Source organism: Bufo gargarizans, chromosome 2, assembly GCF_014858855.1.
Source record: "Bufo gargarizans isolate SCDJY-AF-19 chromosome 2, ASM1485885v1, whole genome shotgun sequence".
NCBI lineage: Eukaryota > Metazoa > Chordata > Amphibia > Anura > Bufonidae > Bufo > Bufo gargarizans.
Window position 1 is genome coordinate 120,474,704 of NC_058081.1, and position 24,279 is coordinate 120,498,982.

Sequence of the window (24,279 nt, forward strand, 5' to 3'; positions counted from 1 at the left end):
ACGTGATGTCATACAGTATGGCCTAGGCAAACATGAAGAAGGCTGCAATGCTACTGAGAGTGCCACTGCCTTCTTAAGCAGCTGTCGGACCCTCACCAATCAGATACTGATAACCTATCCAGAGGATAGGTCACCGTTAAATTTTTTTTGGGGAAAACCCCTTTAACTCCTTGCTGAGCACCCATTAACTATTTACACCCGGGCAGTCTGCACTCATCTCTGATTGGACATTTTTTAACCTACATGCAGAGACTGCAGCTACACATTAATCAAGCCCCCTAAAACATATAACAATTCAGACAATACTAAAACATTTACCATGTATTCCGGTTATGTTGTTATCCCCTATCCACAGGAAAGGGGGTAACTATCAGATCAGGTATCAAGAATGGAGCCCTGGACCTTGTTCATCTCCCCAAAATATACAGAGTGGATAGTCGGGCATGCACACAGCCACTCCATTCATTTCTATAGAAATTTCATACAGCACTGTACTCGGCTATCTCCCAAAGAAATAAATGGAGCGGCTGCGCACATGCCTGACCGCTCGCTCCATACATTTTGGAGGGCTCCTTCTTGTGGATATGGCATAACAACTTAACTGGAATTAGTTTAGTGGAACTTTAGTTGCTATATTAATTATAATTCAGAGGTAGTAATTTACATCACTGCATGTTCATTATGTAATAAGCTCCACCTAAGCAGCACAATGAGAAAACTTAACATGAGAATATTAGAACCACTAAATGAGCCCAATCTTCATCGCATAATTCATAATCACAGACAGTGAGGCTACCTCAGGGACTCTTGTGACCATTATGTTATTTAAAGCTGCAGGCAACATTTAAAGCTCTATAACTCTGTAATTATTCATGTGAATCATCACAATCTTCATCACATAGGTCACAATCACAACATGTATTTCACAATAGTAATACTGGTGTGGATAGTGTGCCACCTCATGTACTGGTGTGTGTGCATAACATTAACCAAGCATAAACTGTAGCGGACTCTGCCCAACTGACCATGTTCCATACTGTGCTGCTGCTACTACCCCTACACAGCTGCACATCTCCAACCTTGTGCATCATATTCCATGTTGTGCTGCGGCTGCCGCTACTATTACCCCTACACAGCTGCACATCTCCTGCCTTGTGCATCATTATCCATGTTGTGCTGCGGCTGCTGCTACTACCACTACACAGCTGCACATCTCCTGCCTTGTGCATCATATCCCATGTTGTGCTGCGGCTGCCGCTACTATTACCCCTACACAGCTGCACATCTCCAGCCTTGTGCATCATCTTCCATGTTGTGCTGCGGCTGCCGCTACTATTACCCCTACACAGCTACACATCTCCTGCCTTGTGCATCATATCCCATGTTGTGCTGCGGCTGCCGCTACTATTACCCCTACACAGCTGCACATCTCCAGCCTTGTGCATCATATTCCATGTTGTGGTGCGGCTGTCGCTACTATTACCCCTACACAGCTGCACATCTCCAGCCTTGTGCATCATATTCCATGTTGTGCTGCGGCTGCCGCTACTACTACCCCTACACAGCTGCACATCTCCTGCCTTGTGTATCATTATCCATGTTGTGCTGCGGCTGCTGCTACTATTGCCCCTACACAGCTGCACATCTCCTGCCTTGTGCATCATATTCCATGTTTTGCTGTGGCTGCCGCTACTATTACCCCTACACAGCTGTACATCTCCAGCCTTGTGCATCATATTCCATGTTGTGCTGCGGCTGCCGCTACTACTACCCCTACACAGCTGCACATCTCCAGCCTTGTGCATCATATTCCATGTTGTGCTGCGGCTGCCGCTACTATTACCCCTACACAGCTGCACATCTCCAGCCTTGTGCATCATCTTCCATGCTGTGCTGCGGCTGCTGCTACTATTACCCCTACACAGCTGCACATCTCCAGCCTTGTGCATCATCTTCCATGCTATGCTGCGGCTGCCGCTACTATTACCCCTACACAGCTGCACATCTCCTGCCTTGTGCATCATTATCCATGTTGTGCTGCGACTGCCGCTACTACTACCCCTACACAGCTGCACATCTCCTGCCTTGTCCGCTATGTTCCATACAGTACTGTTGCTGCTGGGAACCTTACCCTGTCCAGGATAACAAACCTGAAACTGTTCCCAAAAAGGAGAACGATCATTGATTACTTAAAATAACATCAAATCTATTGCTACTTACCAGAACTTGAAAAGGGTTGGATGAAGTCCTAGAAGAACCCCAGGAGTGTCAAACATAACTTTTCAGGGTGATTTGGGCATTATCAATTAAGGTTGAATTTATTCAGACCAAATCAAATCTGACAGCAAAATTAATAGAATCGGACCCAAAATAAATTTCAGGAAATTTGCTGATCTCATCTCATTTTATTTTGTTTTCCACTGTCCATTACTAAATAAAGTTGAATTAACTAGGTTTAACTGCAGTAATATTATCAGATCTGGGGAAAATATGTGTAGCTAGCAGAATTATTACAATTGCAGTACCAATGTAGTAAAATGACATGAAATTTGACAGCAAATGTGAACAAGGCCTTGAAATACAAAAAAAAAAACAAAAAAAAAAAATTTAATCCGAAGTGTGTATTGCTATATTTTGTTGACTTAATAGAAAAGGCAGGTAAATTTCACAGACAGCAATATTGTATCTGTTCTGAGAACTGCATTTGTTCTGAGATCCATCAGTCAGTTCATATCTTATCAATCATACACTCCAAAATGTACCCTGTCTACTCACTTAATAAAAGTGCCAAGATAGAGATACTGAAGATGTTCTACATCACAGAATGCGCGTATTATTAAAATTCCCTCCCCCAATCCTAAACTGTATCCTGTGTGCCGGATTTCTATCCAGCAGGCACAGTTGCCGCATCAATATATCACTGTATATCTTAGCAGTAGACGTTTCTAATAATATCTGCCTGGAGACAAGATATCAAACTGAATGAATTCCTTAGGCTAAGGCACCATATAATACTGAAATTTAGTGATAATTAATGATTTGCTAGGCAACAAAGCCTCTAGGTTGGCTACACACTGCTAAAATTGACTGTCAAATCTCTCACGCAGAGGAAATAAATATTTCCGTGGGAGTCGATAAAATCTCTTCTCTATGCAGCAGAAGACGAAAACTTTAGAGCCGTAATCTGCAATAATTGGAAAGATTTCAGATATCTGTATAAAGTGCATTAGTATCTACTGCAACAAATAAGCAATACAAATCTTTCCAGTGCCAACTATTTTCATTTTCTATGAGAGATAGTCTTTGTGGCTTGATTTATAGGGCGTAGGATCCAAGTGTCTACACCTTCTGCATCCTCATTATGTTATCTTGGACTGTCATGGTACCTGTACTGTATAAATCAAGAACTGCCAGACGCCATAAACAGAGAACAAATTATTGCAATCCACTCTGCAGAAACCTCATGATAGTGTTCTCTACAATGGCCTGTCAATGACTATTGATGTAAGAGGGCCATACCTTACAGAAAGGATCTTTTTGGACCTTAGTGGTATGCTTGGCTCCCCACTCTTGGATAGTGAAAGGAATCAGGAGGACAAGCTTCTTACAAGAGGCAACTGGCTTAGTAATTAGTCTGTCATGGAGTAACTAGTATAAAGTTACAACAGAATAAAAAAAAAATCAGACTGGCTCACAGTATTTTTGCATTTATTACAATTAATACAATTACAGTTGTTAAAATAACAATTATAAAAATAAATTGCCCACTAAATATTATTAAACATATCCTGATTACATGTCAACTTGTTAGCATAATTATATAGGTACTTTAAATGCGGAGCTCACGCATATACCTAAATGACAGGAATACTCCAAAATATGACCACTTAATTTTGCTACGCGGTGTCTGTCTGCAGCGTGTTATGTTTAGACCTTTCAAATGCTCAGATACTTATGTATTAACTTGCCGGTAATCTGCATACAAGTCGTTCGGAAAATGTTCACTTTGCGGTCACTGGTGCATGGTCTTGGCATCCAAAAATTACTTTGTGCTTTTTGAATCGGCGTTGGTTTCCTACCTCCTGCCACGAGGTAGTCTCTCGGCTTCTCCTTCTCGGCGACTCACGTGACCTGACCTGGAGATGGTTTCCTGGTCGGTGATGTCATCCACCTGTGCCGATCGGAGTAGCGGAGATCGATGTAGCAGAGCCACGCCGGTATAAGATTTAATTCTCCTTCAATAAAGATGCTGAACGGTAGTTAAATCAGTCCACTTTGATGGTATTAGACCACTGCCGGTACCGTGTTCACTCTTTTAGAGTGGTTCCAAATGAAATGAGCAAAAGTCTTTTTTGAGCAGAGACAGAAATAGCGCACCACTAGCTGGGTCCAGTTCACACTAGTTCGCACTAGACGCGTTTCGGAACCGTAGTTCCTTCCTCAGTAGGCATTTCACATTTGACATGTAATCACAAGTTGACATGTAATCAGGATATGTTTAATAATATTTAGTGGGCAATTTATTTTTATAATTGTTATTTTAACAACTGTAATTGTATTAATTGTAATAAATGCAAAAATAATGTGAGCCAGTCTGATTGTTTTTTAATTCATTTGGTTTTCAGTTGGTACCTGAAAGACTGGGCTCCAGTAGGTTGCGGGTGAGCTTCTCTGAATTGTTTATTGTTAAAGTTACAACAGGTTTAGAGTGGCCATAACTTACTCCCCCTTTGTCTTGTTATGCACCCAATTCCCTAGGTGTCAACACTTTGACAGCAATGAAGATAGTTGCATCTGTGCTATCTATTACCATCACATAGCTTTCTTTCCACATGACACAGCCACTCACAGTGCACCTTCAGGTTGTGGTGTCTCCATTTCCACAAACTCAGCACACTCCCTCCTCATTTGCAGTTTGCCCTTTATCTCAACACACTGTATTGCTTACAAGTGGCAGGCTGGCTGGTCTTGGTCGTAGGACTGAGATCTGAATTACTTAGGACATGCAGATCCGTCCAGCCCCTCTGCCACTGGTCTCAATACCTGGCTGCATCTTTTCCCTTTCTAGGTCCCGAGATGGAGCACCTTTATGACTAGAGCTACTCACCTGCCCTGCATAGGTGGCTATATGTAGGACTCTGCAATGTTTCCCAGCTCACACTGAGTCTCAGGCACTCCTTGACCATGAGACTTGCCTGTATTGTGTTTATCCTCTCACAGTCATGTACTCTCACACCAGCTTTAAAGATTTGTAGAATTAGGTCACACGATGTAAAAGGTTGCATGCACCCAGGGACATAACGATGGCAGTTGTAGGGGTTTCAATCATAACAAGGTCTGGAGGTGAAGGGAGGCCTGCCCTGAACCTTGGGTAAGTGCTGCTTTCCACTGTATCCACTTCCACAGGATGCAGATCCTATTGAAATCTGTGGTGGAGAAGAAAACCTTTGGCTCCCTGCACTCTAACTCTGGCTGCTTTAGGCCTGTGGCCTACCAAAGGTAGTTCCTACAATACATTGACTCCCAGAAGGTTAGAGGCACACAGGATGTCAGGGTTTTGTGTTGACTGTGCCAACCCGTTCACATCAGGAGAGAGGAAGTGGACCACTTATCATGGGAATTGTGCTAAGTAAGTTTCAGTTTTATTGGTGTAGAGGGGTTAATTATGATTAAAGGGGTTATCCAATAACTAATGTACACAATGAAAATCAGACACCATATGGTACATGATCAGTTAAAAGATGAAACTGAGCATGTTTAGCCATCTCACTGAGCAGGTGAAAGAAAAAAAATGCAGGTGGCGCTATACAGATACATTTTATTAAATAACTCAGTGGCTATACAAATTTTTTAATTGTATGCAATCACAAAAGTATTCCGATCCAGGTGCTGGGTTGAAAACTGTAGGATATTTTTGGTGGGACAACCCCTTTAACTACTATAGTGGATGTAGATAGAGATGAGCAACATTTTGAAAAATTCAATGAAGTTAGCCAACAAATTTGATTAGTTACAAATTAATTTGTCACAAATCCCTATAAATCAAGTATACCCAGGTCACTCTGCCTTAGGGTATGGCCATTTAATAATGAAGTCAGTACCTTTAAACAGAGGTGGTTGATGGTATGGGGTTTGGCTAGGTAGGTGGGGGGCCAATATGCATATTATTGGTGTTCTTGCCTGCAATCTCCCACTTCTCCAACCCCAGCGCTCTCCTGCCCTACAGGTAGGAGCCCTTCTTCTGCCATCTGCTTTTCCTCCTTTTCCACATCATCTAATATCGATGAGAATATGTCATCAGAGACATCCAGTTCCTCCTCTCTCTGCATCTTTCTAACTTTTCTAGGCCGTGAAGACTTTGAAGGATGATTTGGAAGAAGTAAAGCCAGCAAAAGATAAGGATGGTCATCATTAAGACCTGGCCCTCCCCCCAGACGAAGGTACGCCAAAACGCTCGTTGGGGTTGGCGCCATCCTGGAGGAGACACAACATGAGTAATTGTTCTATGTCCTTGATTGTATATGACATGTTTGCATTTGCACTTTATCCTTTACTACATCATACAGATGGACTGATTTATGGACATGTATCCGCTGTGTTTATCCTCCAGTGATGTTTCGTCTTTTCTTTTCTCCTGCACCATACTCGGTTTTAATCATGTTTGTAAATACATGTAATTTTGCAATAAAGTATTAATATATCATAAGCGGCCTGGCAGTCTTTGTAGGTTTTGTATTATGGTAGTTTGCCATAGGCTTATGCCAGCTAGTTACTCTTTGAGTAACAATTCCCTGGTTGGGGTATATATTGGTTTTTGGACGATATTGGTTGGCATGCTGGCATCGGAATAATAAAGGCTTCCATCTTATTGGTATTGGATTACATTTACGGCTGATGTAGGAATAAGTAAATGTAGGAATGAATAAACAAAACTGATGCAGAATAAGTCTCCCTGCAGTCTCTTTGCACTCTCCCTACACTCTCCTTCTTCAATATTTTTGTATTAATCATTTTCAGCAACACTGTCACTAGTACATAAGCACATGCCACATCTCTTCCTATGCTCAGCTCACAGGACAATGGTGGAGACTGCACGGGATGAGTGTTTTACAGGGCTGTGACATCACAGGTGATGGCTATCTGCGGATTGACTGGCTGCACAGCATTATGGGTGATCTCGCGTTGCTGCCATTTTATAAAAAACTGATTAATTACCACGAAGTGCGAGGAAATTTGCATTAGTTGCGAATGGAAGTTTTCATGAACTTCGGACCAAATTCTGCTTTGAATGCTTTGCTTTGCTCAACACTAGATGTAGGCTTACATTTCATTTGTATGGGGGCACACATGGTGACATTTAATTTCTATGGAGGCACATAGGGGAACATTACTTTTATCTGGGGGCACACAGGATATATAACTGTTATATGGGGCAGACAAGGGGACATTACTGTTATATGGGGGCAGGCGTGCACAACCTATGAGAGCAGGCAGCACCAGGGGCAAGAGGGGGCAGCGGAAGGGCCATGGGCAATGAGTGAATTAATTGTGGAAACGCTCATCTCTATACTAGTGATGAGCGGCAGGGGTCATATTCGAATTCGCAATATTCAATTATTTTTTAGAATATTCGTCGAATATTCGAAAATTCGCGATTTTTTTTATTTTAAAAATCGGCAAGGTAATGATTGTGTAATATGCGAATTTTCGTAATTCGAATTTCCGGATTCGAATTTTTATTGCGAATTTTTCAACTTCAACAAAGAAGATTATGGCACTATATTAGCTAAATTGCTCTATATTCAATTTTTTTTCGAATATTCGCTATATTGCTATAACTTAGCGTAACTCGTGTCACCCTGCGCCGCCTACTTTATGAATGAAGTAGGCGGCGCAGGCAAGTGACGTCAGTGAGACGCGCCGGCCGTCCGCCCGGCCGGCCTGAATTTTACAGAAGTGATTAGGATGTAAGGTAGTAATAGGAGTTGGGGGGGCATGTTTAATAACTATTAATTCAATATGACATCTTATATTTGCATGGCGGCGGCGGCGGGCGGGCGGGGGGGGGTTCGGATTGCGATCTGTGGATGGTACTGTTACTGGGGGGAGATCTGTGAATGGCACTGTTATGGGCTGGGGGGGTCTGTGCATGGCACTGTTATGGACTGGGGGGTCTGTGGATGGCACATATATAACAGTGCCACCCACAGATCCCCCCCAGCCCATAACAGTGCCATCCACAGATCCCCCTGTAACAGTGCCATCCACAGATCCCCCCTGTAACAGTGTCAGCCACAGATCCCCCCCTGTAACAGTGCAAGCCACAGATCCCCCCATAACAGTGTCAGTCATCCACAGATCCCCCCATAACAGTGTCAGTCATCCACAGATCCCCCCCATAACACTGTCCGTCATCCACAGATCCCCCATAACAGTGTCCGTCATCCACAGATCCCCCCTATAACAGTGTCCGTCATCCACAGATCCCCTCTATAACAGTGTCCGTCATCCACAGATCCCCCCTATAACAGTGTCCGTCATCCACAGATCCCCCCATAACAGTGTCCGTCATCCACAGATCCCCCCATAACAGTGTCCGTCATCCACAGATCCCCCCATAACAGTGTCCGTCATCCACAGATCCCCCATAACAGTGTCCGTCATCCACAGATCCCCCCCATAACAGTGTCAGTCATCCACAGATCCCCAGTAATAGTGCCATCCACAGACCACCATTAGTTCCAAACACACCAAACACACAGCACACCTTTTGGTTAAAAATATTTTTTTTCTTATTTTCCTCCCCAAAAACCTAGGTGCGTCTTATGGGCCGGTGCGTCTTATAGGGCGAAAAATACGGTATTTTCGAAATATTAATGAATTTTCAAAGTACCTATATTCGTGATAAAAATTCGAAATTTGAATATTCGTGATCAACACTTCTCTATACATATTCAACTGCATCTCTGTACCCAGGACAGCAATACAGATGAATGCTGCGACAGGGCACGGGTGTATTGGGAAGCACAGTGGGCATAGTATTAGAGGTGTGAGAATAGGGTGTTCAGAATGTGGGGAGGAGGATGGGAAAGTAGTTGTCAAACTGCAGAGACAAGATAAGGCTAAAAGAAATAATCATGGTGGTCTGGTCTGGTCTGAATGGAGAAGATAAAGAAAGAGAATGTCACTGATTGTAAGAGACCTCTATGTTTTGTAGCTCTGTATATAATGTTTTCCAAGTATGCCTTTAACAGTAGTGCTGAAGGGAAGGGGTTAGGTTAAGGAATTGGCATGGGGGGGGGGGGGGGGTCGCCATTTCAGTTTTCGCCTCAGGCAGTAGAAAGACTAGGTGCACTCCTGTATGGGGGCACAAAAAGGAAAGTTACTATTATATGGGAGCACAAAGGTGGACTTTACTGTTATATGGGAAGAAGAAGTTCTGCATCGGCGCAAATCCACCAGTGTGACCAGTCTTAATAGATTATTTTAGTTTTTAATTGGAAACAACGCGTTTCGGGGATGAAACACTCCCCTTCATCAGGTTACCTGATGAAGGGGAGTGTTTCATCCCCGAAACGCGTTGTTTCCAATTAAAAACTAAAATAATCTATTAAGACTGGTCACACTGGTGGATTTGCGCCGATGCAGAACTTCTTCTTCTCTTTACCTACGAATTCTTTTGGAGGGACTGGACATCCCAGCCAAAAGATCCCAAAAATCTGCGGCTGCAACCCTGGTTCAAATGGTCTTATTTCTATCAAGTATACAGTAGTGTTGTGCCTGCCGGAGCACAACCCTATAAGGTGAGTTTGGATATTTCTCACCCTGATATCCCTATTTGGTGCTTTGAACATACTACCCTATTGTGCGCTCTTTTTTCTCTTTTTTCCCTTGTTTCCGAGGGAAATCTAGAGTTGTCCGTGCTTCATATTTACTGTTATATGGGGCACACAAGAAGAAGTTACTGTTATATTGGGGCACCCAGGGGGATTTTACTGTTATATGCAAGCACACAGAGGAAACATTACTGTTATATGGGAACACGCAGGGTGATATTACTGTTAAATGGGGCACATGGGGGACATTACTATTTTAAAAGATGCTAAAGGGGACATTTCTATTGTACAGAGCACAAAGAGGGACATTCCTATTGTATGAATGCACTAAATAGGACATAACAATTGTGTAGGGGCACCCAAGAGGACACTTCTATTATATGGGGGCACAAAGGGCGACATTACTATTGCATGGGGGTAAAAATAAGTGTTCCTATCATATGGGGTAACAATGGACAACATTACTATTGTATGGGGCCACAAATGGGGACATTTCTATTATATGGGGGCCCAAAGGTGGGCATTCCTATTGTACGGGGGAACATTTCTATTGTAAGTGGCACAAATGAGGACATTATTGGAATACTATTGTATGGGGGCACAAACAAGATCATAACTACTCAGACTGGAAAACCAAGGAGCCAAAGATGTCTTTGCTTTTCCCTCTGCAGACACAAGTAATGGCTGAAGGAAGTTTTCATGTCATTATGTCACCTGTAAGTCACTGGATATAACGGCATTTACTTATTTAGCCTGCCGAGAGCATGTGTAAAATAAAGGTGAAATGTGCGTAAAGGTGTTTAGCATGTGGAGGCTATGTGTCAATCTCCACCACCATGTCACAGGGTATGAATACTGGAGGTGGTGCCTGGTGAGGTTGTTCTTTTGGGCATTGATCCACTATACATACTAAACATACTAGGTATACAATTGATATTTATATTTGATGAGTTCTTTCTTCCCCTAGCACCCCCCATGGTGACGTGTATAGGATATTTGGTTGGATATTACAAACTGGATATGTTATAATTGGTATTATCCAGCTCATTTATTGATTTTGAATTATGTTGAATTTGATGTAGCCCCTGCTTATTCCCTGTGTCAGCTTTTGTCATCTATCCTGCTTTTCTCTCCTCTGTTTTTCAATCATGTATTTCATTAATTAAGGTTGCTATTGTAATTCTTGTGGGTGCCATAGTTGTTTTTTGAAATACCTCTCAAGTTTAAATGTTAAAAGGGTTATCGAAACCTGTAACCCCCTGTTCCCCAAACAAACACACACAATGCTCAGGCCCCTCATACAGAGAATACTTACCTGATCCCCGATGCCTGTGTCCTTCCAGATCCCTCTGCAGCCATCACTGCATTTCCCCATCTCCCCGTCATGCAGATCGCAACATCCGGGGGATGGGTGCAGTCAATAGCAGGCCGCACAGCTGCCCTGGCAAGTCACTGTCATGGTCTGCTATTGGCTGCACCAACCTTCCCTCCTGCTTCCTGTCAGATGGGGGACCAGGTAAGTATTCTCTGTATGAGGGGTCTAGAAACATTGATGGGGGTTGGTGGTGTTTACAGGTTTGGATAACCCCTTTAAACATATTTTTTTGAGAACTGGTGATTTATTTATACATATTTTGAAAGAAATTCTGCAGTTTTCACACTGACCACTAAACCTAATCATATTCCGAGACTTCCTGTTCTGTTTAGATCACATCTCAGCAGTCATCTCATTATCACAGACAGGATTAGAATGACAGTTATCACCTACAGGAGTGCACCAACTGGGGGATCCAACAGCTCTGGACCCCCCTTAGAGCCATAAAAATGTTTCACTCACATAGGGCGGCGCGGTTCTGGATCTTATTGCGGCGGCAGTGGTGGGCAGTAGAAGATAACCGCTTCCATTGTGGAAGCGCTCAGCTTCATATTCATCTGTATCACCGTCCTCAGGACAATGATACAGATGGCTGTGCTGCGGTGAGGCAGGGGAGGGAGAGGCTTCCTCCTTCCCCGTTCTTCTGATAGACTGCAGGCACTTCTGGGGGCATTTCTTACTGGCCCATTTTGGAAGGGGCACTATGGGGGCATTTCTTACGTGCCCATTTTGGGGGTGCACTATGGGGGCATTTCTTACTGGCACATTAAGGGGGGCACAATGGGGGCATTTGTTACTGGCACATGTTTGGGAGGGAACTATAGGGGCATCTGAGGGCATTTCTTACTGGCACATTATGGGGGGCACCATGGGGGAGAGGAACACTATGGGGGCACCTGGGGGCTCTAAAGAGGCATTTTTTTAACTGGCACATTATATGGGGCACTATGGCATCTGGCACTAACGGGGCATTTTTTACTGGCACATTGTGGGAGGCACTATAGGAGAGAGCAGCACTATGGGGCATCTGATGGCACTATAGGGACATTATTTACTGGCAAATTATGGGGGCACTATGGGGGAGAGGAGAACTACTGTATAGGGGCATCTGGTGACACATTATGGGGGGCACTAAGAAGGGTTATTTTTTACTGGCACATTATGGGGAAGAGGAGCACTATAGGGGCATCTGCCGGGGGCACTAAGAAGGGGCATTTTCTTACTGGCATTTTATGGGGGGCACTATGGGGAAGAGGAAGAGGAGCACAATGGAGGCATGTGCTGGGGCACTATATAGGGGTATTTTATACTGGCATACATTATGGGAACATTAGCTCAACTGCGGGCACTAAACTGGGGTATTTACTGTCATATTATAAGGAGAATTATTACTACTAGGGGGAATTATGGTAAGCTTTGCTACTACAGGGGCGCTATGGGGAACATGATTACTAGTATGGGCACTATGGGAGCATTATTACTACGAAGTGTGCTCTGGCAGAGAATTATTTATATTGCTGGGATTTTGGGAGCACTGTTACTTTGGTGGGCACCCTGGCACAGTATCAGCTTAGCACAATTATTTGTTGGGGACATTAGTGTCCGGGTGTCACCACCAGATCTTTGAGAAGTTCTGATAGACGCTCTTCAGTACCTCCTGCATGATCTTCTTTTGTTTTGCTTTCATTTTGACATCTCTCCTCCCTCTCCCAGCTGTAATCTATTAGCAGTGATTGCCTCCCTATATATCTCCTCCCCATACTACCTCAACTTGCGGTTTATACAACTTCCTGGAGTGTGCTCATGCTTCAAACTGCAACTGATGCTTCTACAGATAAGTCTGTTCATTTATTTGTGTTTTCCTGTTGCCTTGATCCTAGGTGACCCTGACTCCCTCCGTATTAAGTGTAGGGAGCCGGTGGTCATGTCCCCTCACTATTATAGGGTGTTCAGGTGTCATACAGTCAAGGCATGAGGGCATGCAATTTTCTATCATAGAGATCTTTGCTTGGGCTGAGAAGACAGGGAGAGTTTCAGGGCTTAAATAGGGGTCTCCCTTTTGTTCCTTAGTTTCGGATCAAGCCAGTCGGATCCTTATTTGTAACTTCTTGTTTTCTGTTACACCATCCGTGACACCGGGACACTATTTACTGGGCAGTTATTTTTTTAGACCACTGTGTACCAATAATTGTTGAAGGGGGTGTGGCAGGCGCAGCACTATCAAGTGCCTTTTGCGCTGTGGCATTAGAAGAATTTTAATATCTCGGACTTTCAGTCTAAACAGACTGTCTGTTACTCTGTAATTCCTTTAGCGCTGTTCTTTGGAAACAGTAGGTTTAAAGAGCACACCAAATGCTTGAAATAACTTCTTTATTAACTTCAACTTTTCTTCATATTTTACACTGCCGCCTCCGCAGCAGATAGTCCATGTACAAAACACGTGTTAAAAAAAAATATCACAAAATGGCGGTATGCAGTTAGCAGTAACTATTTGCAGATTGGTTGAGTATTATCTGGTATGGTTGCATGCACTTTGGATTGCAATATGTTTGTATGGTATTTGTAGTAGTTCACAGTTTGCAACTGTAGCTTGCAATTTCCAATTTGTAATTGTACTTTGCAATTGTATGGTTGCAACTGGTATTTGTAGTTTGCAATTGTATGCAATTTGCAATTGTATGCTTGCAATTTGATTTGTATTTGTACTTTGCAATTGTATAGTTACAATTGGTGGAACTGTAAGCAAACACATATATATCTAGTTCAGTATACAGTTCTAAACACAATACTAACAATAGAAACATTATATGACTGTTTTAAATACCTATTTTGGCCTCTTGTTCCCATAAAACTGGACTCTCAGTGGAGTGAATGTCTCTTCAGTTCCTGTCTCTGGTGAATAATGATTCTAGCATCAGGAGCTGGGAGAATTCCCTGTCAGGCTGTGTGTGAGGCTGGCTGTGATTGGTGAAAACTCTTGCTATGTGAGAAGCTGGCTGTGATTGGTCTAGACTTCTGCCCAGCAACAACAGATTAACACTATACTTTCTGTTGTTTCTGCTGTGTCACTGAGCTTACCTTACATTATAAAATATAACAGTTATATGACATCCAAAACATTATGTCACAGTAAATAACTCTGCTTTTGTCTTTAACACATAAACATAGGAACTGTATTTAGGGTATTGGCAGGTCTAGCTGTATATACATACAAGCTACACTAGCAACCCAGGACAGGTCCCAGCTGGCCAGCTACAAGGGGCACTATCTGTGTGGTACTACTATTTTCAGGGGGACAGTTTCTGCAGTATGTATTGGGGAGCACAGTATTAGGGGTGGCAGGAAAGAGTGTTCAGAAGATGTGTAGATGATGGAAAAGTGGGAAACTAATGTCTGTTTGTCAATCTCTGCAGATACGAGAGATGGCTGAAAAATCATCATGTCAGTCTGGTCTGAATGGAGAAGATGAGGAAAGAGAACATCTACATCAAAGGTGACATCACTGGATGTAAGAGGTATGTGGTGCTATGTAGGAGAGGAGATGCTCCGGCTCCTCCCCCTGCTGTTTGCAGAAAGAGGATTCAAAGCTGGGTGAGGATGGCCATGGGGGGCAGCAGGCCACGGGCGGGTGGCAGATGGTGAGGGGAACCACAGGCCTTGAGCAGGATCTGGGGAGGGACGAGAGCGGAGGATCTTCCTTGCTGTATCCTGCTGTTGTCTATTGTATAATGTGAAGCAGGCAGTGCAGCCAGGACAGGCCCTCCCCTATCCATATGATATGTAGAGCCAGGCCTCCACCTGGACCTACACATCTTCAATATTGCGCAACACCTCCTCCACTCCTCTTTTAGTGCCTTCAGGACTAGGAGGGAGGAAGTGAAACTGCAACAGCTCCTGTCACGGAGCTACGTGGGGAGCAGTGTGAGTTTGAGAACAGGAGCTTTATGTCAGGGCCCTGAGTATTGAGTACAGTGTGTCTATGGAGGATGAGGGTGAGACTCTTACCTTCATCCTCAGCAATATAATTTCATCTGTATAGTGTTTGTCAGGAGTAAGACCACACAGTGCACCTGTCTTTGTTTTTGTTATATTTTTTATACTGTTTATCACATCCACACATTTGCTATCCTGTGTAGGATGTCCATTGTGGTACTTGTGGTCCGCTGCAGGCATTCTCCATTGTATGCCTTTTTGCTGGGGATTGCCATTAGCAGCGGACCACAAGTGCAGGATCTGCCCCCCCGGTATAGATGCACCACTGCATATGGGGTTGAGAACTTCCTGCTTTTTAATACCACGCCAATTTGTAGTTTGTATTTTGAATTTTTTGGAGGTGTAGAAACTCCTAGTCTGATTGTGCCTTTATTTCCATCCACAGGCAGCATTCTGGTGCATATGTGAGGCCCGGGCTATATCAGCCAGTCTTGGGTGGGGCTCAGAGCTCTCTGCCTCCTCCCATTGTATGCATGGTCACATGCTGGAGGTTACTGGGAGATTGCTTTAAGTCGGACCTTGCGCTCCTGTAATTCGCCCACTGGCTCCTGGTATTGCCCACACGGCCCAGGTAGGTTTAGCGTTAGGTCCCGAGCTACTTGAGAAACCTTGGCGCCGTGCTCAGGCTCAGACATGTCCTCACGTAGGACATGTTGGCTAATCTCTCAATTTTAACACCAGTTTGAGGGCTTAGTAAGACCGCACAGTGCACCTGTCTTTGTTTTTGTTATATTATTTATACTGTTTATCACATCCACACATTTGCTATCCTGTGTAGGATGTCCATTGTGGTACTTGTGGTCTGCCCCCCCCCCCCCCCCCGGTATAGATGCACCACTGCATATGGGGTTGAGCACTTATTGCTTTTTAATACCACGCCAATTTGTAGCTTGTAATTTGTCAGGAGTGGCCTATTATATGTAGGAGGGGCTTATAACAATGGGTGGGGCCAAAACATTTTTCTTTTAAGATCCCCCCTAGACAAAATTCCTGGGTGCTCTCCTGATCACTTATATATTGATAACACGGGATCCACTATTCACAACAGGTGATAGTCACAACTTATAGCATCTATTTCCCTCCAGTGCAACGGCATCTGCACAGGTCACAGAGCATGTCTAAAAACTCTTCCAAAGTCAGTTAGTCCCTTCCTGTCTATTGTGTCTATGGCCCTGCTCAGGCAAGATGGCTGTCCCCATAATCATGTTCAGGAAATAAAAAAATAGAAGAAAATAAAAGCACACTAGAAAATAAAATATGTGTGGCTATCTGGTTTTATTAGGCAGACAAAAATCGTAGTTGACACATTCCCCTTAATGTAGCAGGTAAAAAATGAGAACTTTTGAACAGACCCCACAAATATATGTGTTTGGGTGAAACGAAGGGGTTGATATCTTTTTGTTGATTCAAACCAAACATGCTACAGTTGTCACAAAGTAGAAAGTTCCTTTAGCAATAGACATGCTCTGATGGGCTCCTAAGTAGAGTTGAGCGAACACCTGGATGTTCGGGTTCGAGAAGTTCGGCCGAACATCCCGGAAATGTTCGGGTTCGGGATCCGAACCCGATCCGAACTTCGTCCCGAACCCGAACCCCATTGAAGTCAATGGGGACCCGAACTTTTCGGCACTAAAAAGGCTGTAAAACAGCCCAGGAAAGAGCTAGAGGGCTGCAAAAGGCAGCAACATGTAGGTAAATCCCCTGCAAACAAATGTGGATAGGGAAATGAATTAAAATAAAAATTAAATAAATAAAAATTAACCAAAATCAATTGGAGAGAGGTTCCATAGCAGAGAATCTGGCTTCCCGTCACCCACCACTGGAACAGTCCATTCTCAGATATTTAGGCCCCGGCACCCAGGCAGAGGAGAGAGGTCCCGTAACAGAGAATCTGTCTTCATGTCAGCAGAGAATTAGTCTGCATGTCATAGCAGAGAATGAGGCTTCACGTCAGCCACCACTGCAACAGTCCATTGGCATATATTTAGGCCCAGCACACACACAGGCAGAGGAGAGAGGTCCCGTAACAGACAATCTGGCTTCATGTCAGCAGAGAATCAGTCTGCATGTCATAGCAGAGAATCAGGCTTCACGTCAGCCACCACTGCAACAGTCCATTGGCATATATTTAGGCCCAGCACACACACAGGCAGAGGAGAGAGGTCCCGTAACAGAGAATCTGGCTTCATGTCAGCAGAGAATCAGTCTGCATGTCATAGCAGAGAATGAGGCTTCACGTCACCCACCACTGCAACAGTCCATTGGCATATATTTAGGCCTAGCACACAGGCAGAGCAGAGAGGTCCCGTAACAGACAATCTGGCTTCATGTCAGCAGAGAATCAGTCTGCATGTCATAGCAGAGAATGAGGCTTCACGTCAGCCACCACTGCAACAGTCCATTGGCATATATTTAGGCCTAGCACACAGGCAGAGCAGAGAGGTCCCGTAACAGACAATCTGGCTTCATGTCAGCAGAGAATCAGTCTGCATGTCATAGCAGAGAATCAGGCTTCACGTCAGCCACCACTGCAACAGTCCATTGTCATAAATTTAGGCCCAGCACCCAGGCAGAGGAGAGAGGTCCCGTAACAGACAATCTGGCTTCATGTCAGCAGAGAATTAGTCTGCATGTCATAGCAGAGAATCAGGCTTCATGTCAGCCACCACTGCAACAGTCCATTGGCATATATTTAGGCCCAGCACCCAGGCAGAGGAGGGAGGTCCCGTAACAGAGAATCTGTCTTCATGTCAGCAGAGAATCAGTCTGCATGTCATAGCAGAGAATGAGGCTTCACGTCAGCCACCACTGCAACAGTCCATTGGCATATATTTAGGCCTAGCACACAGGCAGAGGAGAGGTTCATTCAACTTTGGGTAGCCTCGCAATATAATGGTAAAATGAAAATAAAAATAGGATTGAATGAGGAAGTGCCCTGGAGTCCAATAATATATGGTTATGGGGAGGTAGTTAATGTCTAATCTGGACAAGGGACGGACAGGTCCTGTGGGATCCATGCCTGGTTCATTTTTATGAACGTCAGCTTGTCCACATTGGCTGTAGACAGGCGGCTGCGTTTGTCTGTAATGACGCCCCCTGCCGTGCTGAATACACGTTCAGACAAAACGCTGGCTGCCGGGCAGGCCAGCACCTCCAAGGCATAAAAGGCTAGCTCTGGCCACGTGGACAATTTAGAGATCCAGAAGTTGAATGGGGCCGAACCATCAGTCAGTACGTGGAGGGGTGTGCACACGTACTGTTCCACCATGTTAGTGAAATGTTGCCTCCTGCTAACACGTTGCGTATCAGGTGGTGGTGCAGTTAGCTGTGGTGTGTTGACAAAAGTTTTCCACATCTCTGCCATGCTAACCCTGCCCTCAGAGGAGCTGGCCGTGACACAGCTGCCTTGGCGACCTCTTGCTCCTCCTCTGCCTTGGCCTTGGGCTTCCACTTGTTCCCCTGTGACATTTGGGAATGCTCTCAGTAGCGCGTCTACCAACGTGCGCTTGTACTCGCGCATCTTCCTATCACGCTCCAGTGCAGGAAGTAAGGTGGGCACATTGTCTTTGTAGCGTGGATCCAGCAGGGTGGCAACCCAGTAGTCCGCACAGGTTAAAATGTGGGCAACTCTGCTGTCGTTGCGCAGGCACTGCAGCATGTAGTCGCTCATGTGTGCCAGGCTGCCCAGGGGTAAGGACAAGCTGTCCTCTGTGGGAGGCGTATCGTCATCGTCCTGCCTTTCCCCCCAGCCACGCACCAGTGATGGACCCGAGCTGCGTTGGGTGCCACCCCGCTGTGACCATGCTTCATCCTCATCCTCCTCCACCTCCTCCTCATCCTCGTCCTCCTCGTCCTCCAGTAGTGGGCCCTGGCTGGCCACATTTGTACCTGGCCTCTGCTGTTGCCAAAAACCTCCCTCTGAGTCACTTCGAAGAGACTGGCCTGAAAGTGCTAAAAATGACCCCTCTTCCTCCTCCTCCTCCTCCTCCTCCTGGGCCACCTCCTCTTCCATCATCGCCCTAAGTGTTTTCTCAAGGAGACATAGAAGTGGTATTGTAACGCTGATAACGGTGTCATCGCCACTGGCCATGTTGGTGGAGTACTCGAAACAGCGCAACAGGGCACACAGGTCTCGCATGGAGGCCCAGTCATTGGTGGTGAAGTGGTGCTGTTCTGTAGTGCGACTGACCCGTGCGTGCTGCAGCTGAAACTCCACTATGGCCTGCTGCTGCTCGCACAGTCTGTCCAGCATGTGCAAGGTGGAGTTCCACCTGGTGGGCACGTCGCATATGAGGCGGTGAGCGGGAAGGCCGAAGTTACGCTGTAGCGCAGACAGGCGAGCAGCAGCAGGATGTGAACGCCGGAAGCGCGAACAGACGGCCCGCACTTTATGCAGCAGCTCTGACATGTCGGGGTAGTTGTGAATGAACTTCTGCACCACCAAATTCAGCACATGCGCCAAGCAAGGGATGTGCGTCAAATTGGCTAGTCCCAGAGCTGCAACGAGATTTCGCCCATTATCACACACCACCAGGCCGGGCTTGAGGCTCACCGGCAGCAACCACTCGTCGGTCTGTTGTTCTATACCCCGCCACAACTCCTGTGCGGTGTGGGGCCTGTCCCCCAAACATATGAGTTTCAGAATGGCCTGCTGACGTTTACCCCGGGCTGTGCTGAAGTTGGTGGTGAAGGTGTGTGGCTGACTGGATGAGCAGGTGGAAGAAGAGGAGGAGGAAGCCGAGAAGGAGGAGGTGGCAACAGGAGGCAAAGAATGTTGCCCTGCGATCCTTGGCGGCGGAAGGACGTGCGCCAAACAGCTCTCCGCCTGGGGCCCAGCTGCCACTACATTTACCCAGTGTGCAGTTAGGGAGATATAGCGTCCCTGGCCGTGCTTACTGGTCCACGTATCTGTGGTTAGGTGGACCTTGCCACAGATGGCGTTGCGCAGTGCACACTTGATTTTATCGGATACTTGGTTGTGCAGGGAAGGCACGGCTCTCTTGGAGAAGTAGTGCCGGCTGGGAACAACATACTGTGGGACAGCAAGCGACATGAGCTGTTTGAAGCTGTCTGTGTCCACCAGCCTAAATGACAGCATTTCATAGGCCAGTAGTTTAGAAATGCTGGCATTCAGGGCCAGGGATCGAGGGTGGCTAGGTGGGAATTTACGCTTTCTATCAAATGTTTGTGAGATGGAGAGCTGAACGCTGGCGTGTGACATGGTTGAGACGCTTGGTGACGGAGGTGGTGGTGGTGGTGTTGGTGGTACATCCCCTGTTTGCTGGGCGGCAGGTGCCAACGTTCCTCCAGAGGCGGAGGAAGAGGCCGAGGCGGCAGCAGCAGAATAGGCCGAGGCGGCAGCAGCAGAAGAGGTAGCAGGGGGAGCCTGAGTGACTTCCTTGGTTTTAAGGTGTTTACTCCACTGCAGTTCATGCTTTGCATGCAGGTGCCTGGTCATGCAGGTTGTGCTCAGGTTCAGAACGTTAATGCCTCGCTTCAGGCTCTGATGGCACAGCGTGCAAACCACTCGGGTCTTGTCGTCAGCACATTGTTTGAAGAAGTGCCATGCCAGGGAACTCCTTGAAGCTGCCTTTGGGGTGCTCGGTCCCAGATGGCGGCGGTCAGTAGCAGGCGGAGTCTCTTGGCGGCGGGTGTTCTGCTTTTGCCCACTGCTCCCTCTTTTGCTACGCTGTTGGCTCGGTCTCACCACTGCCTCTTCCTCCGAACTGTGAAAGTCAGTGGCACGACCTTCATTCCATGTGGGGTCTAGGACCTCATCGTCCCCTGCATCGTCTTCCACCCAGTCTTGATCCCTGACCTCCTGTTCAGTCTGCACACTGCAGAAAGACGCAGCAGTTGGCACCTGTGTTTCGTCATCATCAGAGACATGCTGAGGTGGTATTCCCATGTCCTCATCATCAGGAAACATAAGTGGTTGTGCGTCAGTGCATTCTATGTCTTTCACCGCTGGGGAAGGGCTAGGTGGATGCCCTTGGGAAACCCTGCCAGCGGAGTCTTCAAACAGCATAAGAGACTGCTGCATAACTTGAGGCTGAGACAGTTTCCCTGGTATGCATGGGGGTGATGTGACAGACTGATGGGGTTGGTTTTCAGGCGCCATCTGTGCGCTTTCTGCAGAAGACTGGGTGGGAGATAATGTGAACGTGCTGGATCCACTGTCGGCCACCCAATTGACTAATGCCTGTACCTGCTCAGGCCTTACCATCCTTAGAACGGCATTGGGCCCCACCATATATCGCTGTAAATTCTGGCGGCTACTGGGACCTGAGGTAGTTGGTACACTAGGACGTGTGGATGTGGCAGAACGGCCACGTCCTCTCCCAGCACCAGAGGGTCCACTAACACCACCACGACCATGTCCACGTCCGCGTCCCTTACTAGATGTTTTTCTCATTGTTATGGTTCACCACAACAACAAATATATTATTTGGCCCAATGTATTGTATTCAAATTCAGCGGGATATAAATTTGAGGCCTAGTATTTAGGCGCTGGGTGACCGGTATGGATTTAGTGACAGAATTAGACTTGGAAATGCACAGAAGCGTGTGTGTGAAGTTATTCTGAATGACCCTATGTGCACCTTCAATATGATCTACCCTTTTAGGGATAGATTTCAAATAGCTCTGATATAGCAGAAACGACTAAATTATGAAATTGCTAAATTGGGAATTGTATTTCAACCCAGAACAAAAAATGTGCTTTGACGGACACTAAATAACTTTCCCAGCCACAACAGGACAGCGGTAACGAGAGATTTAGCGGGATATAAATTTGAGGCCTAGTATTTAGGCGCTGGGTGACAGGTATGGGTTTAGTGACAGAATTAGATTTGGAAATGCACAGTAGCGGGTGTGTGAAGTTATTCTGAATGACCCTATGTGCACCTTGAATATTATATACCCTTTTAGGGATAGATTTCAAATAGCTCTGATATAGCAGAAACCACTAAATTATGAAATTGCTAAATTGGGAATTGTATTTCAACCCAGAACAAGAAATGTGCTTGAACGGACACTAAATAACTCGCCCAGCTACAGCACTAGGGACAGATTTAGCGGGATATAAATTTGAGGCCTAGTATTTAGGCGCTGGGTGACAGGTATGGGTTTAGTGACAGAATTAGATTTGGAAATGCACAGTAGCGGGTGTGTGAAGTTATTCTGAATGACCCTATGTGCACCTTGAATATTATATACCCTTTTAGGGATAGATTTCAAATAGCTCTGATATAGCAGAAACCACTAAATTATGAAATTGCTAAATTGGGAATTGTATTTCAACCCAGAACAAGAAATGTGCTTGAACGGACACTAAATAACTCGCCCAGCTACAGCACTAGGGACAGATTTAGCGGGATATAAATTTGAGGCCTAGTATTTAGGCGCTGGGTGACAGGTATGGGTTTAGTGCCAGAATTAGACTTGGAAATACACAGTAGCGGGTGTGTGTGAAGTTATTCTGAATGACCCAATGTGCACCTTGAATATTATATACCCTTTTAGGGATAGATTTCAAATAGCTCTGATATAGCAGAAACCACTAAATTATGAAATTGCTAAATTGGGAATTGTATTTCAACCCAGAACAAGAAATGTGCTTGAACGGACACTAAATAACTCGCCCAGCTACAGCACTAGGGACAGATTTAGCGGGATATAAATTTGAGGCCTAGTATTTAGGCGCTGGGTGACAGGTATGGGTTTAGTGCCAGAATTAGACTTGGAAATACACAGTAGCGGGTGTGTGTGAAGTTATTCTGAATGACCCAATGTGCACCTTGAATATTATATACCCTTTTAGGGATAGATTTCAAATAGCTCTGATATAGCAGAAACCACTAAATTATGAAATTGCTAAATTGGGAATTGTATTTCAACCCAGAACAAGAAATGTGCTTGAACGGACACTAAATAACTCGCCCAGCTACAGCACTAAGGACAGATTTAGCGGGATATAAATTTGAGGCCTAGTATTTAGGCGCTGGGTGACAGGTATGGGTTTAGTGCCAGAATTAGACTTGGAAATACACAGTAGCGGGTGTGTGTGAAGTTATTCTGAATGACCCAATGTGCACCTTGAATATTATATACCCTTTTAGGGATAGATTTCAAATAGCTCTGATATAGCAGAAACCACTAAATTATGAAATTGCTAAATTGGGAATTGTATTTCAACCCAGAACAAGAAATGTGCTTGAACGGACACTAAATAACTCGCCCAGCTACAGCACTAAGGACAGATTTAGCGGGATATAAATTTGAGGCCTAGTATTTAGGCGCTGGGTGACAGGTATGGGTTTAGTGCCAGAATTAGACTTGGAAATACACAGTAGCGGGTGTGTGTGAAGTTATTCTGAATGACCCAATGTGCACCTTGAATATTATATACCCTTTTAGGGATAGATTTCAAATAGCTCTGATATAGCAGAAACCACTAAATTATGAAATTGCTAAATTGGGAATTGTATTTCAACCCAGAACAAGAAATGTGCTTGAACGGACACTAAATAACTCGCCCAGCTACAGCACTAAGGACAGATTTAGCGGGATATAAATTTGAGGCCTAGTATTTAGGCGCTGGGTGACAGGTATGGGTTTAGTGCCAGAATTAGACTTGGAAATACACAGTAGCGGGTGTGTGTGAAGTTATTCTGAATGACCCAATGTGCACCTTGAATATTATATACCCTTTTAAGGATAGATTTCAAATAGCTCTGATATAGCAGAAACCACTAAATTATGAAATTGCTAAATTGGGAATTGTATTTCAACCCAGAACAAGAAATGTGCTTGAACGGACACTAAATAACTCGCCCAGCTACAGCACTAAGGACAGATTTAGCGGGATATAAATTTGAGGCCTAGTATTTAGGCGCTGGGTGACAGGTATGGGTTTAGTGCCAGAATTAGACTTGGAAATACACAGTAGCGGGTGTGTGTGAAGTTATTCTGAATGACCCAATGTGCACCTTGAATATTATATACCCTTTTAGGGATAGATTTCAAATAGCTCTGATATAGCAGAAACCACTAAATTATGAAATTGCTAAATTG